General features: G+C 30.7%; 1 long non-coding RNA gene across 1 annotated transcript; it reads left to right on the top strand.

Annotated features, from left to right (window-relative positions):
- Positions 1-11938: 11938 nt before the first annotated feature.
- Positions 11939-14878, top strand: LOC135952191 (uncharacterized). The gene is made up of 2 exons (XR_010576020.1): positions 11939-12093; positions 14206-14878. It is a non-coding gene; the product is annotated as an uncharacterized LOC135952191 (long non-coding RNA).
- Positions 14879-21241: the final 6363 nt, after the last annotated feature.

Here is a 21241-nt window from a genome sequence, read left to right as displayed (position 1 = left end):
AATACGCAAATACTCTTTTAAGATCCGAACAGATTTCAAACAGCTTTTTAAATTTGAAAAAAATAGTTTGGTCTTTTTCTTTCTTTTTTATCTAATTTAAAGTATTAAAACAGATCAACCACGAATGTAATTAATAGGAATTGAACATTTTTCTGATGGATACATTAAAATTAAATAGTATTCGTAGATGTTAAATAGAATGATTTGTTTAGTATAAATAATCGTACCTTGTTCACAACACGCCATTTCGAAGTTGAATAATAAACGAGATTTTCAAAACGTTTTCCAAATATAGAATTCACAAATAACACAGTTATTTTAAAAACCTCTTTAATTGATATTGATTGGTATTGATTAATAAATAAAAGCATTCATGTCAGCTACTAACTAGTCTGTATAAAATCTGTAAATTTGTTATTAAGTTAATTTAATGTAAAATTACACATAATTAATTAATTATACATAGTACTTACAGGTGTAATTTTGATTGGGGTAGGTATTACCCCAGTTGCTAAATAATATAAATCTTTTATTGTGAGTATAAACACATACACACGATTTTTGGTGATTTTCTAAAACGTGGCTTTAGATTTACTGCTTTTCAAGAAAAGAAAGAAGGAAATAAAGCAAAATTAAAAGAAAATGTGACATGACATGGCAGAAAAGTGTTGTAAAGTGTAGTTTGTTAGGAATATTTGTAAAAAAAAACAATATAATTTGTCGTTATATTTATTTAAATCAATAGTAAATTTAACCAAACCAACCAACTGTTATGAAAACGTTGGAAGCAATTCAAATTCAAATATTAAATACACATAAGAAACAATTAAGAAAGTATAGTCGGTCAATCCCGACCATACAATACCCTACACTGAGCTATGAGCAATTGCGAACCAATCGCCATGATATTTTTATATGAAACTTATTTTTGTTAAATTATATTTAAGCTATTTTTAAGAGATTTATGTTCGTTAAAGTGATTTTTGGACCGATCATAAAATTAGGTGACCCCAAACACACAGCATACAGATTTATCTTTAATCTTCCATATTTTTTAAAAGAAGGCCGAAAATTTCGTACGGGTTTCAAAAAAATATTTATTTACATATAACTTATTGAAATATATATGTAGTAAACACTGTCAAACATGGTGGAGAAGGGGTCATGTTGTGGGGTTGTATGGCTGCATCTGGTGTAGGAAACTTAGTTTTCATCGACGGTTCAATGAATCAAAACCTTAATATTTTAAAAGAAACCCTACTACAATGCGCTCTAAAGTTACAGCTTGGGAACGTTTCTATTTTCAACAATACAATGACCCCAAACACACAGCCCATGACGTCCGAATATGAATAGTGCATCATGTTCCCCACATTCCCCCGACTCCACCGCAATCGCCTGACATGAATCCCATAGAACATCTGTGGGATAAATTGGCCGAAAGTGTAGGAAAGCACCATATTATTAGTAAGACTCAACTTAAAGAAGCCCTGTTACAAAAATGGCAAAATAATGGAGCTGACGTCACCAAAAATTGGTCGATTCAATGCCAAGACGATTAAAAGAAGTCATTAAAAAGATAGGCTACTCCACAAAATATTAAACTATTAAAAAAAACAATTTTCCTATTAAAAATTAGAAACTGTGTGAATATTTTTGTCCCCTTAAAATCGAACTTCGAAACATTAGTTAAATTTTTTTTCTGAAATGTGCCAACTTATGTTTAGTTTTTCCATATATTTCAATAAGTTATACGTAAATAAATATTTTTTTGAAATCGTACGAAAGTTGTGGCCTTCGTTTAAAAAATATGGAAGATTAATGATAAATCTGTATGCTATGTGAATATTTAAGTCCGGCACTGTATACAACTTATTTGGTGCTAAATTAATGTAGTCCTATTTCGGCAGGAAATTAGTATCGGGGCTATGTGGAATAATGGACCAATTTCATCCAGTTTCAATAGATTCAAGTGATTCTGAGTCATTTGGTGTACATTAAGGTGGCTGTTAGACTAATATTTTTAGGCGTTACAAACTTCAGCATAAACGCATAATATCCAATCCACTATGGTGGTATAGGGTATAACAAGTAAGAAAGCAAAAACATTTATCTTTTAAAAATTTTAATTTTAATATTTCAATAATTTATTTTCGTCAAATCATTCGTTTTTTCTGGATACCAACATTTTTAAGAGTAATTTTCGGAAGTGGGTCTTACATGGGAGCTATGATCAATTATGAATCGAGACGCAAAAAGGTGTTATGATTTAATTGTGGATGAATTTTTGTGGATATCTATATAAATCAAGCATTTATGACCGATAAAGTCCTACTTCGGGAGGACATTTGTATGGGGGCTAGGTGAAACGTTAACGAACGGTGTACTTTAAGGAGACTGTTAGATTAATATTTTTCGGCACAAATGCATAATACCACCTAATAGAGATGAGCGATCCCGTGATTTTTGAAGAACGAAGCGCTGTTCTCAGTGAACGTGATTTATAAATCATTGTTCTTTTGTCTATGTTAAGCAAAATAACAGTTATGTTAAGAAGAATACATTATGCAACAAAATTTTAAGAGAACTAACTGATGTGTTACTTAACATTTTATTTTATACACTGTGTTGGAGAGACACTCGTATACAGTGGGGAGCTCAAATGAGTACATGTTTCTATTTTGTTCACTTCTTATGGAATAAAAATAAAACTAATAAAGCAAATCCAAAAATTTTTTCAGTCATTTATTTTATGTCTAATATGTAACAAAATGAATTACAATTCAAAACAAAAAACATCCAGTTCTAAATAAAAAAACAGATAAAACTAAAATAACTCGCATGTACTCAATTTTGCACCCCACAATATCTTTAGGGAAGAATTGCATTTTTTAAAAAAATTTTCAAAATCCTTTATTACGTAAATAAAATTTTACACGCATTGGCATATTTTCTATAAATTTGTCATTAACTTTTTTTGGAATACTCTCTCTCTCGTGCTCAATCCGCTGTTAAAGCTCATACAAATTGGTTGGAGTTAATCGGTATTGTTTCAACCGCCAATTCACGATTCACTAAAAATTCTCAATAGGATTGAAGTCAAGACATTGAGCTGATAACTGCATTAATAAGAAATTTTTCTAGGAACACCATTCTTTACGATTTTTGACGTGTGCATTGGGTCACCATCCTATTGAAAAATTACTTCTTCTGCTGGATTTCCTCTTTTATATATAAAAACGTGATGATGAGACTACAAAATTGGTATGGTGAGTCTACAAAATACTCAGATGGTTTTCTTTTCCCATTATTTCATTGATTCTTTGCATTGGTCCAAGGTGGCATCATATAAAGCAACCCCATATCATTACGGTGTTTTACTGTTTCCTTACTGTGTCACCAATTTTGAAAAAATTGGCGAAATAATGAGTTAAGAACACTATCTGCGTATATTGAAGACTAATCATACCGAATTTATAGACTTGCCATTCCGATTTTGTTGATAAGAGCGCCAATCATGTCGAATAAGTTATTTTACAGCAGAACGCCGAATTAAAGCACTCATCAAAAACTTTGAAAAAGGGTTTAGTGAGAAAAATTTCTACCGAAATAGTGTCCAGTTCGATATACCAACCTCAATACGTAATCATCTTTGTATTTTTCACATTCATCTTTTGACTTTGTAGATTATAACGCTTATCCTGCAGAAGAAGTAATTTTTCAAGCGCGGATTTTCATGTAGTTATAAATAAAAGTATGCGCCTAAAAATATGCAGTAACTGTTGTTACTGTAGTGATTGTTGAGAAATATAAATGAAGAACATTTAACAGTTTTTTGAAATATATGAAAGAACGACATTAAATGCACCTGTTACTCTTTCTCCATTTGTTACCAGTGATTTTTTAAAAACGTTACCAGTGAATGTTGAAAAATATGAAAGAACGACATTTAACAGTATGTTGGAATATGTGAAAGAACGACATTAAAAGTACCTGTTACAGGTACTTTTAATGTCGTTCTTTTATGTATTTCAACAAACTGTTAAATGTCGTTCTTTATATTTTTTAACATTCACTTGTAACAACAGTTACTGCATATTTTTAGGCGCATAATATTATTTATACTTAAATGCATGAAAAATTTTTTAAATCGATTTATTTTTGGTGAAATTGAGCTCATATTATTTATTTCAAAACATGAAAATCGTATTTATAACAGTTAATTAAATGATAGAGTATAATTAGTATAATTTGGTGGATGAATCATCAGGTTCTCAAATCTTGTTATCCACTATTGGGGCTGCTTTTACCATCCAAATTATTATTTTTTGGATATTAAAAATGTCTGCTGAAATTAGTTTTAAAACGAAAAAACAGACAATTAAAGATTCAATCGTATCTTTTTACATATTTTGTCACTCTCTTACTACTGCATCTGATAAAACATCCTTCGAAGTATAATTTTACATAACATCATTTAAAATAAAAGATCTGTATCCGATTCCAGTTATTTTATCTATTACTAGCTGACCCGGTGCGCTTCGCCACTCCAATTAGAAGAAAGAAATAGTACTATCAAGTCTCACTTTGTGAATCTAATTGTAAATGTCTAATTTCATATTTCTGGGTCCATTATGTATTCCTAATTTTAAATTTTTAGGTTTATTATTATAAAATATTCAAAAAGTACCATTGCAATAAGGAAATAGTACCATTGATTATCACTTTTAAATTCGCATTCACTAAACCATAACCCGTCGAGTTTGAATTTTAGATTTGTATATCATTTCCTATATTATCAACTAATTTTGTTTCTATAATACTTAAGATTTAATAAATTATCACAAAACCGAAACCGATCGGTTTTTAATTTTTTAAAACCGAAACCGCGGTATCTGCTTGAAGTTTCAATCACTTACGACCATATAAGCTTAATTTCATATGTCTAGGTCCATTATATTATTAGAAAATAGAAAAAGTACCAAAAAGCACCCACTTGTAGTTACCCACCCACTCGGGTCCGTATAACCTTTATTTAATGTTTATATGTTCATTGGTGAAGAAATTACAAAAAGTACCATTTGAACAAAGAATAAGTACCAAAAAGTCTCCCCCTAGACTTCTCACTCACTTAGGACTATATATGTTTAATTTCGTGTTTATAAGTCCATTGTTATAGAAAATTCAAAAAAGTACCATTATAATATAGAAAAAGTACTAAAAAGTATACACTTGTGGTTTTCCAGTCACTCGGGTTCATATAAGCTTTATTTCATGATTGGTACTTTTTGTAATTTCTTCATTGGTGAAGAAATTACAAAAAGTACCATTCGAATAAAGAAAAAGTACCAAAAAGTCACCCCTTAGAATTCTCACTCACTTAGGACCATATACGCTTAATTTCATATTTCTAGGTCCATTGTATTATAGAAAATTCAAAAAGTACCATTAGAATATATAAAAAGTACCAAAATGCACCCACTTGTAGTTTCCCACTCACTCGGTTCCACATAAGCTTTATTTCATGTTTCTAGGTTCATTGGTGAAGAAATTACAAAAAGTACCAATCGAATAAAGAAAAAGTACAACAAAGTCTCCCCAATTCTCACTTACTTAGGACCATATATGCTTAATTTCATGTTTCTAAGTTCATTGTTATAGAAAATGCAAAAAAGTACTATTAGAATAAACAAAAAGTACCAAAAAGTCTCCCCCTAGAATTCTCACTCACTTAGGACCATATATGCTTAACTTCATATTTCTATGTCCATTATTACAGAAAATTCAAAAAGTACCATTAGAATATAGAAAAAGTACCAAAAAGCAGTCACTTGTAGATTCCCACTCACTCCGGTCTTAATTTCATGTTTTTAGGTTCATTGGTGAAGAAATTACAAAAAGTACCATTCGAATAAAGAAAAAGTACCAAAAAGTCTCCCCTTAGAATTCTCACTCACTTAGGACCATATATGCTTAATTTCATGTTTCTAAGTCCATAGTTATAGAAAATTCAAAAAGTACCATTAGAATAATGAAAAAGTACCAAAAAGTCTCCCCCTAGAATTCTCACTCACTTATGACCATATATGCTTAATTTCATGTTTCTAAGTCCATAGTTATAGAAAATTCAAAAAAGTACCATTAGAATATAGAAAAAGTACCAAAAAACCCACACTTGTGGTTTCCCACTCACTCGGTTTATATATAGCTTTATTTCATGTTTCTAGGTTCATTGGTGAATAAATTACAAAAAGTACCATTCCAATAAAGAAAAAGTACCAAAAAGTCTCCCCCTAGAATTCTCACTCCCTTAGGACCATATATGTTTAATTTCATGTTTCTAAGTCCATTATTATAGAAATTTCAAAAAAGTACCATTAGAAGAACAAAAAAGTACCATTAGAAGAACAAAAAAGTACCTATAGTACAGTTCACACATTTTGGTACCTAAATATTATCCCCTATTCCTAACACTAACTTCTCTCAAATACATATCAGCTAACTTTAATGTCGATAACTGAAATAATTTAAAATGTTAAAAAAGTAACATTAGGAGAAAAGTACCAATTTCCCTTTTCTTACTTGAACACCCCTCAAGTTTGAAATTTAAAAATATTCCATTTTGCCAAAATTGTTTATGCTACAGGATGTATCAAAATATTAAAATCTGTGTTAATGTGCCCAAGAATAAATATGTTTTAAAAAAAGTACCAAACTGTTTACCCGGATTTGGCCCAATATACACCTTGGTACTCGAGTTCCAAATAACACCCTGTTAGTTAATTTTTGTATGAATCCAGGAACCAACGTTAAAAAAATGATCAAAATTGGCTTAATAATTTCAAATATAATGTATTTTCCCGATTTTATCCCCTTTTTGGTACCTTTTTTATCCCCATTGAGGTGGTACAATTTCATTCAAATAAATTTCTGTAACGTGGTGGGAGCTCATAATAAAATATTTGTATGTCTATGTCAAATTATAGAAAAACATATTTTATGAAAAAGTACCAAAAATTAACACAATTTTTATCCCTTAAAGGTTCGAATTTCCAAAAAGTACCAAACTTGTATTTTTTATTTTTTGTTAATTAAAGAATACGATTTAAAATTTGTTTCTATGTTTATTGGTTTAAAAGATACATAGGGTGCAAAAAAAGTACCAAAATACAGTTTTTACCCGTTTTCTCCCCTAAAAGTTTCGAATTTCCAAAAAGTACGAAACACCTGTCAGCTTATTTTTTAAATGGAGTAACATGATATTTTAAGTTTTTTTGTATCTTTATTAGTTTTGAAGATATAAGGTTACCGAATTTACCCGTTTTTACCCTTTTTTACCCCCTAAACGTTCGAATTTCCAAAAATCCCTTCTTATCGGATCGTTTTGGGGAGGGAGGAACCCACAGTTAAAATTTCGTGATTCTAACTTCAGCCGTTTGGGCTGTGCGATGATGAATCAGTCAGTCAGTCAGTCAGTAACGTTACTCTTTTATATATATAGATGATATGACTTGGACAACACCACGTCCTATTGTCACCGCTAAACATGACTGTCTTATTTGTGTACTTGGACTCCAGTCTCTTTCCCTTCGGCCGTCTTATAAATGTTCTTCCATAACTACTGAACAGTATTCCATTTACATCTAAATTTTAGTGCTTTAAATGTTCTTTGGAAAATTGTATACTAGTACGGTTTATTTAGAAATAGGACATTTATCACGGGACAAGACCAGCCTCATTTCCTCGATAAATAATTTTCAGTTTCGTTGACTACTTTCGATCAGCTATCAGATAGTCACATTCTAATCAAAAGGGTCAATTGACCCCTGCTTAGGACATGCACATGTTAAAATAACTAGTCAAGTAGCTGATCAAGTAACCAGTTACAAAGCTAGTAATGTAACTGACGCTATGTAACCAGTATGTGAATCCAAACGTTGCCTACTTTGGACCAGCTATTAGACAGTCCCATTTTATTCAAAAAGAGACAATTGACTCCCTGCTTAGGACATGCCCGTGTTAAAATGACTAGTCACGTGGCTATTAAAGTAACTAGCTCCCACCCTAAATGATGGGTAAAAACTAGTTCGGTACTGTATCCTAGAACTGCTGGGATTGTTTTTTTTACTAATACATTCTCACCACTTAGGTTTTTGAAATCTTTGATAGCAGAGTTTCCGTCCTATATATATTTTGCTGTGGTTTTAGTTTTCGAACATCAATTTTCACAGGTTGGTAGCGCGTGTGTTATTATTAATTTGAAAATAAGAGCCATCTACATGTCATATTCATACTTACAAGTTAGGTTTAAAAATCGACTAAGTCGCAAAGTAACAGCCATGCCACATTATTATTGTTCGAATTTTAATAAAAATATGGTCAGATTGAGGAAATTGTTGATAAAATAATCCCGAGTACTAAAACTTGTAGCAAATATTCATTAAATTAATCGACTAATTATTTGTTCTCACAAAGGTAATGTGTAATATCAAATAAATTTATTAATTTCCTGAAATATTTGCACAACTTACATTAAATTCACCAAGCTTGTGTAAAAAAAATAAAGATACAGGCCAGACCATACAGTAGGGTCAATCGACCGCACATTGGTAATAAATCTTAATTTTTAAACTAATGATCCGAATGCAAAATGATGTATGAACGAATCGTGATCACCCTGTTAGAATACAAGGAGATATACGGATTTTAGTGAATGAAATTTTATAATAAAGCACGTGCGTAGGGAAAGAGTTTGCTGTTAATTACACTAAGTTATCTCTTAAAGTTTAATTGCTTTTAATATTTCCAACGATTTTTTAAAAATTGTATAAGTTTTTTACATATTTGATAAGAACTGGCATCAAGAGTCAATATTCGAAAATATTTTTCTTACAGTTTCCTAGGATTTTAACATTTTAATTACACTAAGTTATATATACCCTTCACCTTCGTGAGAAGGTGAAGGACAACCAGGACAACCTCGATTTTTGACCTATATCTGTATTACTAAGTCATTATTATAGACAATATGGATATCTAATGATAGATATTTCAAAGACCTTTGCAACGACGTATATAGTAAGTTGAACATACAATGGGTCAAAATCGGAAAAAATATTTTTCAACCCGAATTTTTTTTCACCAAAAAAAATTTTTAAAAACCAAAAAAAAAATTTTTTAAATTTAAAAAAAAAATTGTTGATAAAATAACCCTGAGTACTAAAACTTGTAGCAAATATTCATTAAATTAATCGACTAATTATTTGTTCTTACAAAGGTAATGTCAAATAAATTTATTAATTACCTCAAATATGTGCACAACTTACATTAAATTCACCAAGCTTGTATAAAAAAAATAAAGATACAGGCCATACAGTGGTGTCAATCCACCGCACAGTGGTAATAAATCTGTTAGAATACAAGGAGAGATACAGGGTGCCAAATTGTACAGATTTTAGTGAATGAAATTTTATAACAAAGCAAGTGCGAAGGTAAAGAGTTTCCAGTTAATTACACTAAGTTATCTCTTATAGTTTAATTGCTTTTAATATTTCTCAACGATTTTTTAAAAATTGTATAGGTTTTTTACATATTTGATAAGAACTGGCATCAAGAGTCAATATTCGAAAATTGTTTTCTTACAGTTTCCTAGGATTTTAACGTAGAACATATTTCAATATTATTTCACGTAAATGTTTGTATTTTTTTTGGATTATGTGCACTTTTTTTATTAGTTTATTATACCCTTCACCTTCGTGAGAAGGGTATATATATATGTAAGTTTGTCATTCCATTTGTAATTTCCACAATATAATTGTCCGACCCTATAAAGTATATATATTCTGGATCCCTATAGATAGCGGAGTCGATTAAGCCATGTCCGTTTGTCTGTCTTTTGAAATCAATTTTCTGAAGACCCCAGATATCTTCGGGATCGAAATCTTCAATAATTATGTCAGACATGCGTTCGAGAAGTTTCCTATTTAAAATCAACAAAATCGGTCCACAAATGGCTGAGATATAAGGAAAAAATCAGGACAACCTCGATTTTTTACCTACTAAATTAAAAAATTTGGTACATATAATTTGCTCGGCACAAGGGCGAAGCCTGTTGAAATTGGCTGAAATCGGTTTATTATTTCACCAAGCCCCCATACAAATGTCCTCCCGAAATTGGACTTTATCGGTCATAAATGTTTAATTTATGTATGTATCTACACAAATTTCGCTCCAAATAAGTTTTATATATACAAAATTTATGTCACCAAATTTTATTATAATCGGTCCATAATTATTCATAGCTCCCATATAAGACCCGCATCCGAAAATCACTTTAAAGTGAATAAATCTGTTAAAAATGATGGTATAGAAGCAAAATTCATGATAAATAACTTTCATATAAACACAAATCACATGACCTAATTTCATGGTGTTCGGTCCAAATTGGATTTGTAATCCAGTTATTGAGCAAAAAAGGTGAAAAATTGGTAAAAAAATTTAAAAAATGGGCATTTTTGCGATTTTTAAGGCACTGGATGCACCTTTTTCGGGTAGGTATGTTCCGTACTTTTCCTCTACTTTTCAATATATACAACTTTGCTTCAGGCACAAAAGAGATATTCCGTACGGTATACGAGATATTACCGTTCTAAAATATAGAAAAAGTGATAAAAATCCACCTTGAGGAAAAAAATCGTATGGCCATTAAATTATTACGGCAGCCAAATTGACAAAACTAATGATGCATAAGTTCTTATTTTTGGGGCTACTTTCACGTGCAATTGTTAGAATTGAGTCCCAAAATCATGTGTTGTACTGTGATATTTAAAATTTTTATTTTGAAGTATAAATAGATGAAGGGTATATAAGATTTGGCACAGCGGAATATAGCTCTCATTCTTGTTTTTTTAAAAAATGTTTTTAAATTTTAAGGGTATATTTTCCGTTTTTGGACATATTTCTGGTTGCCCTTGGCATAATATCATTCTTAAAATATTGAATTAATAATCTCCACCTTAATATTAAATGATGATTCAACCACAGGACTTATAGGAATTAAACGATTTTTAATTAATTAATGTTGTCATAAAATATAAACTTCAAGTGCTCTTGAGTTTTATAGAAAAAGTAAAACAAAAGATTCATTTATTATTTTATATGCGTTTGATGCGTTTAGCTTTAACAATGAATTCAAGTGTTTGAAATTGTTTGATTTTGGAAGGGTTGTTTTAAAATTCACTAACGTTTTTCATTTGATGTTTTTTTTTTTGAAATTAAACGCACTTTTTTGTCTTTAAAATATAATAGAGATTTTTCAATTTAACTTATTATATTTTCGGTTATAATGATCCTTTTGAGGATTAAAGAAGTTCAGATTGCTCAGGCGTATTCTTAGAATTTCAAACCATTTGTGGAAACGTACTGATAGTTCTATTAGACATAAACATATATAACACAATGAGAAAACCTGTAAATGATATAACTCGACAATCCGTTGAATAAAATCTCAAAGGTCCCAGAATACCTGGTAGACCTGCAAACACTTGGAGAAGCCAAATTGAGAAGGAATGAGATGAAAATTGTGTCTATTGATAAACTGAAATGGAAAACATTTGTTGCGGCCATATGTTACACTAGGAATAAATACAAGTGCGTAAAACGAATTTTTGACTCTGCATATATTATAATTCCGTAATTTTAGGAGAGGTACGGCCGGTCAGTTTGTGGAGATAATTTTAAGAACTTTTCTTATTTTTTCCTAGTCTCATGAAGTTTGTTATAACCGATCTTTAGTGTAAATGGCTAATCTTGCTGACAGTATCTATTTGTATGTTTCATTCTGAGTCACTTGTGGTTATCATAAATATTATTCTACAATACATTTTGTTAGGTCTTTATTCTAAAACTGAAATGTTTCTTTTTAATATAGTACGTTCAGTTTATCTTCATCCATTGTTAGAGACAACATCACAAATAAATCATTTAACAAATCAAGTAAACAATTAAATACTCGTAATCTAAATAAAATTAAAATGGAAAGTTTAATTTTATTTACATTTTTAAAACTTTTGCTAATTGTAACAGTTTTATCAGGTAAATCGCATTATTATTAACTATTGTTGGTGATGGTAAATTTCGATACTTTCATTATTGAATATTTCACAATACTTTATATTTGGATACTCAATACTTTATAATTTAACCCATTCGGGACGGAGTTTTATTTTGAGAACCAAAATATATACGGTAGAAATTTTTGCATTTTCTAAAAGATGAGGACAAAATATTATGTTCTGCATACTCAGAAATCCTGAAATCGTCCTTTTATCCTGGGACATATAATCCCAATAAGCAAAAGAATTATGTTCTGCATACTCAGAAATCCTGAAATCGTCCTTTTATCCTGGGACATATAATCCCAATAAGCATTTTTAGTGGGACATATAATAACAATCCGTGTTCTTGATGGGAGATTCGAAATTAAAAAATGAATAAAACATCAGAATATTATTAAATTTAGATGAAAGTACACATTTATTTGCTTATTTATAGCATTTTAGAAATGTAATTAGGGATTTAATTTGTGGAATGGTCCAAAACACTTGTAACACAAAGCGTTGTTGCAGCCTGAGCATATCATCTTTGTACACTTTTTGATATCATACTGGTCTTCACCAGTATGATCTACTGGCATACTGGTCTAATAAAATAAAAATGGAGAAATTCGTGAAATATTTTGACCCTCTGATATCAAAAAAGGTGTGTAAAAATTTTAAAAATTTAATTTTCAAATACGCATATCTCCTAAGCTATAAGAGATAATTGACAGATACGGGATAAGGGTTTTTATAGTGCTTGACTAGTAGATTCTTTATTTTGTAATTTTCTTGAAATCGGAATCCAAGCGAGGGTATCCCAAAGTGACATAATTTGCGATTAGACTTCCTCTTTGGAACCAAACGTTTAGAAGTTAGAGATTTATTTCCCTCTATATTATTTCTATACTACTGTGCGCCGACTTCAAGCTGCTAAAATTTCAGTTTGGTGTTATTTAGATAAGAAATTGCATTTAAAAACTGCTGGTACGTATTATCACAGTAGTCCCGAAAAGGTTAGCAGAATTTCTAATTAAAAATTACGCTCAATTCAATTCAAAAATTCGTTAGTTTCTTAAACATTTATAAAAAGGCATATTATACGGTGCGACAGTACTTATTGGTTTTGAACTAGACCATATACAGTGCACTCGCGATAATATGAACTAGTTAAAACCAGGCCAGTTCACTTTTGCAAGATTGTTCATATTTACGAATGGCATCTAATTCCCACGAACAGCTAGGGAAGTTCAAAAATTATTAAGCAGTTGAATTAGAATTTAGCCACTACCCTGTTGATTTAGATTTCAACTCTGTGTAGATAGATAAAATACGTTAAAAAAATTGGGGCTAGTAAATTTTGGAATGCTAGGAAAAACTGATGATGTTTGAAAAACTTACATCCTTTTTATTAATGCGCATCTTTCGGATGCTATTTCTATAACAAATTTTTGGGATTTAGGACATTTTGCATGTCCGAAATGATGCTTGAACGCTATAAAAGAAAATCATTTTTGCAACGAATCATTACTTGCGGTGGAAAATGGATCCATTACGATAACCCGAAGCGTAAGATATCGTATGCCAAATATCCATGGCGCTAAATTTATGCTCTGTGTTTGGTGGGACCAAAAGGTCCTATTTATGGCCGGGCCTTCAGAGGGAACCTGTACCGAACCCAACTAATTCGTTTGAAGCGATCATTGGCCACAATACATCAAAATAGTATAGTGGTTTAAAAGGCCTGTACATTTTTTTTCGATTTTGTTGCCCTGTTTAATTGGTCAACATAATATTTGGAAGTCTGAAAAAAACATGCATTTGTTAATTAAGAAAACTCTATTTACAAAACATTGGGTAATTTTACTAAAATCGAACTGTCTGTTTAGAAATTACAGAATTATCCCCTCTTTTTTTCCAAATTACTGCGCTGTGCAGTAATGTCGGGCATAAAATGTCCCACCTATCGAGGATTAAATCAAAGCGTATAATAAGTTATATAATTAGTTTGGCTAGATTATATGGGGGCAGAGTGTTTTTAATTTTACTCACAATTATCAATTTGTATCTCAAAAGTTTCTGAAAATTTTAAAAATTTATCTCATTTTAGCCAATAATCCCAAGCATTGCTTTGATATCTTGGACACTACACCAAAATCAAAAATCCAAAAGTTCTATGACATGTCATTCAAGGAAACCGAAAGTACACCGTTAACCGCAAATATGCTGAGTTGTTTCTTGAAAGAATCACGTTTCATTGATGGTGAAAAATCTGAAATGGGAAAATATTTTGAAATTTACCAAAAATGTAACGAATATAAAAAGAATACTGCTGAATCGATTGGTAAGAAACAATTGAATGAGTTAATACAATTAGGATTGGGACATATAATGGCCGGTTTACTACAAGATGGAATCAAAGCAAGAAACAAAGAGCACATTCTAGAAAGTATTTCGTATATAGCTAAAAAAATGGAAGAAAACATTGGAAAAAGTACAGAATTTAAAAACTACAAAAAATTAATTTTACAGAAAATCGAAGGAGAACAAAGTCCCCAGAAAATGCAATTTCATAATAGTGAAAATAAATTGGCAAAACTGGAGGAAATGGAAAGTAATAATGAAAAGATATTGGTTAAAGCGTCAGCATTTAGTAGATCTGGCCAAAAATTGTATTTTATAGAGATGAAATATATTGTTCCAGTATTTATTGCTATTAACTGTTTTCATATTTTTGTAGAATTTTAGAGTTAGAAGAATGAATAAATTAATAAATAAACAAATATTAATGTAGTTTAATTGGAACTTTTGAAAAAACTTGTAATTTTGTTGCAAATGCATCATCAATTAATTACATAAATAAAATAAAATTAAATTAATTGATGCATGGAATTTGATTAAGATAAAAATCGCGATTTCAACTTAGAAAAATCTTTGAATCTTCTTAATCATAACTTATTTCAATAGAGTTTATGCTGGAGGGAGTTTAGGCTACATAATATGGTGGCCCTTATCTTGCACTTTTTGAATTTTGTTCTCCGTCATCTAAAATCCAAATGAGGTAAATTTGAGCAAAATCGGTTAACGTTTAAAAGTCCACCACCATAAGTGGTGAATGAGGGTATATATAAGTTTGTCATTCCGTGTGTAACATTGACAAATATTCATCTGAGACCCAACAAAGTATATATATTATTGATCCTTATGAAATTCTAAGACGATTGAGCCATGTCCGTCTGTCCGTCTGTGTAAAACACGCTCACGTCCAAAATACGCAAACAAACTTAATAGAGTTGCAAGAAAAATGTTTATTATTGTCCTAAGCAGTTTGGTATTGAAAATCAGCGAAATCGGTACAGTGGAACCAAAGTTATGAATGAAATTGTAGGACAACCTCAAAAAAAAATGGATTATTTTCACATATTTTTGGACATTTTTTGTAAATTTATTGCAGCTAATATCATAAAATTTTGCACTCGTTACTTTTGTGATAAAAGGAGTAACTCTGGTGAAAATTATATGAATCGGTCCATGATTTCTCCTAGCCCCCATACAAATTTCTTCCCGAAATATGGTTCTATGGTCTATAAATGCCTACAGAATAGGAATATCCACATGAAATTCAGCAAAACTAAGTTTCGTGGTAAAAGAAATTATATTACAAAATTTTTCATGGATCGGCCCATATTTGACCATAGCCCCCATATAAAGTACACTTCCGAAAATCACTTAATACTCCCCATATATACAAAAATCGCTGTACCTAATTCTATGAAGATCGGCCGATAATTGGATATAGCTCCCATATAAGGACCACTTCCGAAAAACACAATAACCTACATAAATATCTAAAAAATATCAATATCAAAACAAAATTTCACACACATCCATAGTTTATATTTAGAAATCATACTACTGGATTTTGTGAATATCGGTCCATATTTGACCACAGCTCCCATATAAGGTCCACTTCCAAAAATCAGTTAAGTACTCATAAATCTCTTATAAATACATTTATCATACTAAAATTCGACAAAAGTTATAGTCATATATATAGATATCACTGTACCAAATTTTATGCAGATTGGCCGATAATTGGTCATAGCTCCCCTATAAGGCCCATTTCCGAAAAAAGATATTAACCTTAAAAAGTATTAAAAACATATCGATATCAAAATGAAATTACGCACAGATCCAGTAATTTGAATCCAGTAATCATACTTCTGGATTTTGTGAATATCGGTCCACATTTAACCATAGCTCCCATATAAGGTCCACTCCCGAAAATCACTAATATCCTCATAAATTTCTTACAAATATAGTTATCAGGTTAAAATTCGAAACAAATTTGTTCAATATATGTACACAAAAATCGATGTACCAAATGTTACGATGATAGGCCCATAATTGGTCATAGCCTCCATATAAGAATCACTTCCGGAAAACACATTAACCTGCACAAATATTTAAAGTAATCTGTACTGAACCAAAATTTTACACCGATCACTAATTTGTATCCAAGAATCGTACTACAAGATTTTTAAAATATTGGTCCATAATTAACCATATCTCCCATATAATGTCCACTTTTGATAATGGCGTTGTTTATATAAAATTGTACAAAAATAGCTCTCAAATACTTAGGTCCATAATAGGTAATAGCTTCCATATATTGAACCAAAATAGTACACCGATCAGTAATTTTTAAAATCATACTACTGAATTTTGTGAATATTGGTCCATATTTCGCAACAACTCCAATATAAATACATAAAAATCACGTTAAAATATTTTATGACAATCGACTCATAATAGGTCATAGCTCCCATATAAGTCCTACAACCCAATAGCTTGAAATTTGTCTAAATATATTTGTATACCCTTTTTTATAATCTGGTAAAAAAGGAAAAATGTTGACCAAACGTATTAACTAAATATTAAGTATATAAATTGTTAAATTTCAACGTTCCAATAGGAATTTCAATTATATTATGTACTTTTAAAATAAAATATTGTCTGCGAAAACTAGTATTTCTAACAATTGTTAAGTATATTATTCAGTTGTTATACCATCATATTTAGGTGGAGGGTATATAAGATTCGGCACAGCCGAATATAGTACTCTTACTTGTTTTTTTTTGTTCTTAACGATATTTCAAAAAGCTGAACATTTTTTTTCGAATCTAATAAATACGAAATGTGAATTTAAAATTGTTAATTGGATTCTTTATGGATTTGCATGGGGGAATTAAGTTTTTGGCAATAAATTTTTGAAATTTATTTCTTTAAAATACATTTCGTATCCTATTTTTTAATAGTCCAATACAACAAAGCCAGACCTATGCACTAAAAATTATTTAAAATATATATTGCATGAAATTGCTCATCTTTTGTGGCCAAGAACGAATCAAGCCAATATCGGCTACTCTGTTCCAAAGTTATGCGATCGAAACAAATAGTAGTCAGACGGGGTAAGGTCTTGAATATAATTATAAAAACAGGTATTGCAACATGTGGCCGAGCGTTATCATGATGGAATATTATGGTTTCATGCCTGACCGCATTTTCTGGGCGTTTTCGGACAATGCTGGCCTCAAAAACGTATCAGTTGCGTTCGGTGATAATCTGGTCAGATTTCCGCATAATAGATAGGACACTTTTGCTCAAACCAAATACAGAGAATTAGGCTTTCGTGTAGATTCGGCTGGTTGGTCGGTCTTCGATTTATAGTAATGGATCCGTTTTTTATCGTTATGATACGGTATAAAAATTATTTTCTTTATAGCGTTGAAGCAGCATTTCTTTCAAGGTATCTCTGCTTATATTCGTATGGTACTCAATTTCCCTGCTTTTAGATAAATCCGGCTGCTCGCAAACGTCTTTAATTTGCTGCTTGAGTAGCTCCCAATGATTTTGTAAGCTCTTGTTGAGTTTTACAACAATATTCATGTAATGCCTCTTATTCTTGGTCTTCAAACTATTTTGGCTGGCTTGGGCGGTCTTTGCCGTCAAAATCACCACTTCTGAACCGAATAAACCTTCTCTCGTGTGCTGAAACCGATGGAACATATTCACCATAAACTTTGGTCAGTAATCGGTTTGATTCAGCGGCATTTTTATACCCTACACCACCATAGTGGGGAAGGTATTATGCGTTTGTGCAGATGTTTGTAACGTTCAAAAATATTAGTCTAACACCCACCTTAAAGTATACCGATCGACTTAGAATCACTTTCTGAGTCGATTAAAGTACAGGTCGCAATTTTATTTGGATAAAATTTGGTACATATAATTTTTTCGGCCCAAGGACGAAGCCTATTGAAACTGGCTGAATTCGGTCCATTATTTCACCTAGTCCCCATACAAATGTCCTCCCGAAATTGGACTTTATCGGTCATAAATGTTTAATTTATATTGATATATCCACAAATTTTGCTCCAAATTTGAAAATTTTATTGTGATCGTTCCATAATTAGTTATTGCTCCCATATAAGACCCTCTTCCAAAAATCACTTTAACGTGCATAAATCTCTTAAAAATTTTGGTATACACACAAAATTTAACATAAATGACTTTCATATAGACATAAATCACACGACATAATTTCATGGTGATCGGTTGATAATTGGTCATAGTTCTCATATAAGGCCCACTTCCGAAAATCACTCACGAATATAAATTATTGATATTTTTAACAGAAAAATGTTTTTGCTCATTTACTTAGTGTAGGGTATTATATGGTCGGGCTTGACCGAACATACTTTCTTACTTGTTTTAAAATTAAAGAAGTAAAGCTAAATTTCCCGCATATGACGTTTCTTTGGTACAATATTCGACATTTTCGAGCAAAAAAACTTTCTTGTTTACACTATAATGTTCAATAACTAAGTGAGAATAAATGACAGATATGTATGTTATAAAATAAAACCCGCGTTCTAAAGATATGCCATCTATTGTAATTTTTAAAATCTTACCCATTTAATAAAGCACGATCAAAATATTCCATGTAAAAAATGTTTGATGGCCTAAAATAACAAAACCGCATAAATCTGGTCTATATTAAACATTTAATATAAATCATTTCATTGTTGTGGTTTTCACTATCAAGGTCTTCTCACAATAAGCACATGCCTTAATTAGTTAAAATATTAATATCCGGTATTTTTTTCTCGGTTATTTTTTGAACTCAAGCAATACTTATTCAGACAGCTGATATATTAGTCATGATAATGTGCAGCATATGTATGGTGTTGTTGCAATAATAGGATTAAATATTTGTCCAAGGTATTTCGAACAACATGTCTTCTCATCATTTGAATTATATTCAATTGTAGCTAAATAAAAGTCAATTTGCAATACTTGTAATTCTATTGATAAAGTGTTTAACAAATAAAAATCACTTGAGTTTTACCTCTTACACATGAAATAAAACCCTTTTTCATCTTTTGTAATAGATTATTTTTCTTTAACAGCTTCGATTATCGATTCCAATACATTCCTGTGCACACACATTTCCCTAAACAAATTATTAACATGATTTAATGCATTAGACTGGAAATACCATCATCATCATCATCATCCCTTAAGAAGAGCAACAATAAAAATAAATTCTAAGCTAAATGAAAAAAAAAAACAAAAAACTAGACAAATTTTGAACGGTTAGAAAAATTAACCCTTTTTATAACATTGGCACAGAAGAAAAAATAAGTGCATTTTTTTAAACTAACATAAATAACTAGGACTCACACTTTCTGCTGCTTTCAAATATCTACACTTAAATACACTCATGTGGATACATTTTCATGTGTACACAAGATATACTAACAATTTAGCAGCAAATGAATTTTTAGCTCAAAGCAATCATTTTACTGCATTAGGGAATACTTCTCGTACTCAAAATAACATGATGATACGAGCGACCCAAAACTCACAATCTAAAAGACGGCCAGGACAACTTCAGTGGTCTTTTGCATGCAAACAGTGAGCAACATAAATACAATCACATCTCAAATATTTTAAATATGCATGCATTTTACATAAAATTTAAAGAATAGTAATCGATATGGAATCAATCAAGTCCGTCCTTCTAGCTGTGTAAAGCTTGTGCACAAAGTACTGGGCGCAATTTTAAATATATCAAATTTCTTCATATTGAAACAGGAAATCAATTGACACAGAAAAAGCAGTACATATTAGAGATGAGCGATCCCGTGATTTTTGAAGAACGTCATTCTCAGTGAACGTGATTTATAAATCACTGTTCTTTTAAACAGTGACCGTGATCACATTTTGTCTATGTTAAGCAAAATAAAAATTATGTTAAGAAGAATACATTAGCCGTCAATTCACATGTCACAGTGTCATAATGTCCTAATATTTCACAACGGTTTAAAAATGTTGTTATTGCTTTTTAAGCAAAAAATTTCTTAAAATACTACTCTGATGCTATTGCCCAATTCACAAGGTCTCCTTTCATGTCATATTGTCACAATATTGTTACGTTTTAACCTTTTTAAAACGCTGGTTTATTTCCTTTAAATAAACCGGATACTTTTGATTGCAAATAAAAGCCGTTTAGTAGTTTGAAAATTGTAACAACTCTTTATTTATTTAAAATGTACAACAACCACAGAATTACACGTTTATAAATTCTCAGAAATACAGACACTTTATAATGTACACGAATTTACTTGAAAAACACAACACACTTTAAGGCACTCAGTTGAAGTTTATTCGAAAAGCGTCTCAGATAAACTGACTCACGACTGCAACCTCTGCCATCTGCACTCCAGATTGTTCTTTAACTGTCAAAATTCGAATAATCTATTTCTTACTAATACATACGCCATGTGTGGTATACTTTCTACTATGTACAAACTGTTGTTACCAGTGAATGTTGATAAATATAAAAGAACGACATTTAACAGTTTAATGAATTACATACATATGTATATGAACGACATTAAACTGTAATGATTTAAGTACCTGTTACTTTCTAAATTTGTTATCAGTGATTTTTTAAAACCGTTACAATTGAATGTTGAAAAATATAAAGCGACGACATTTAACAGTACGTTGAAAAATATGAAAGAAAGAACGACTTAAATGTACCTTTTACTTGGTATATTCAGTAACTGTTGTTACCA

This window comes from Calliphora vicina, chromosome 2 (genome assembly GCF_958450345.1).
Source record: "Calliphora vicina chromosome 2, idCalVici1.1, whole genome shotgun sequence".
In the NCBI taxonomy this organism is placed as follows: domain Eukaryota; kingdom Metazoa; phylum Arthropoda; class Insecta; order Diptera; family Calliphoridae; genus Calliphora; species Calliphora vicina.
This window is presented reverse-complemented; position numbering and strand designations above follow the sequence as displayed.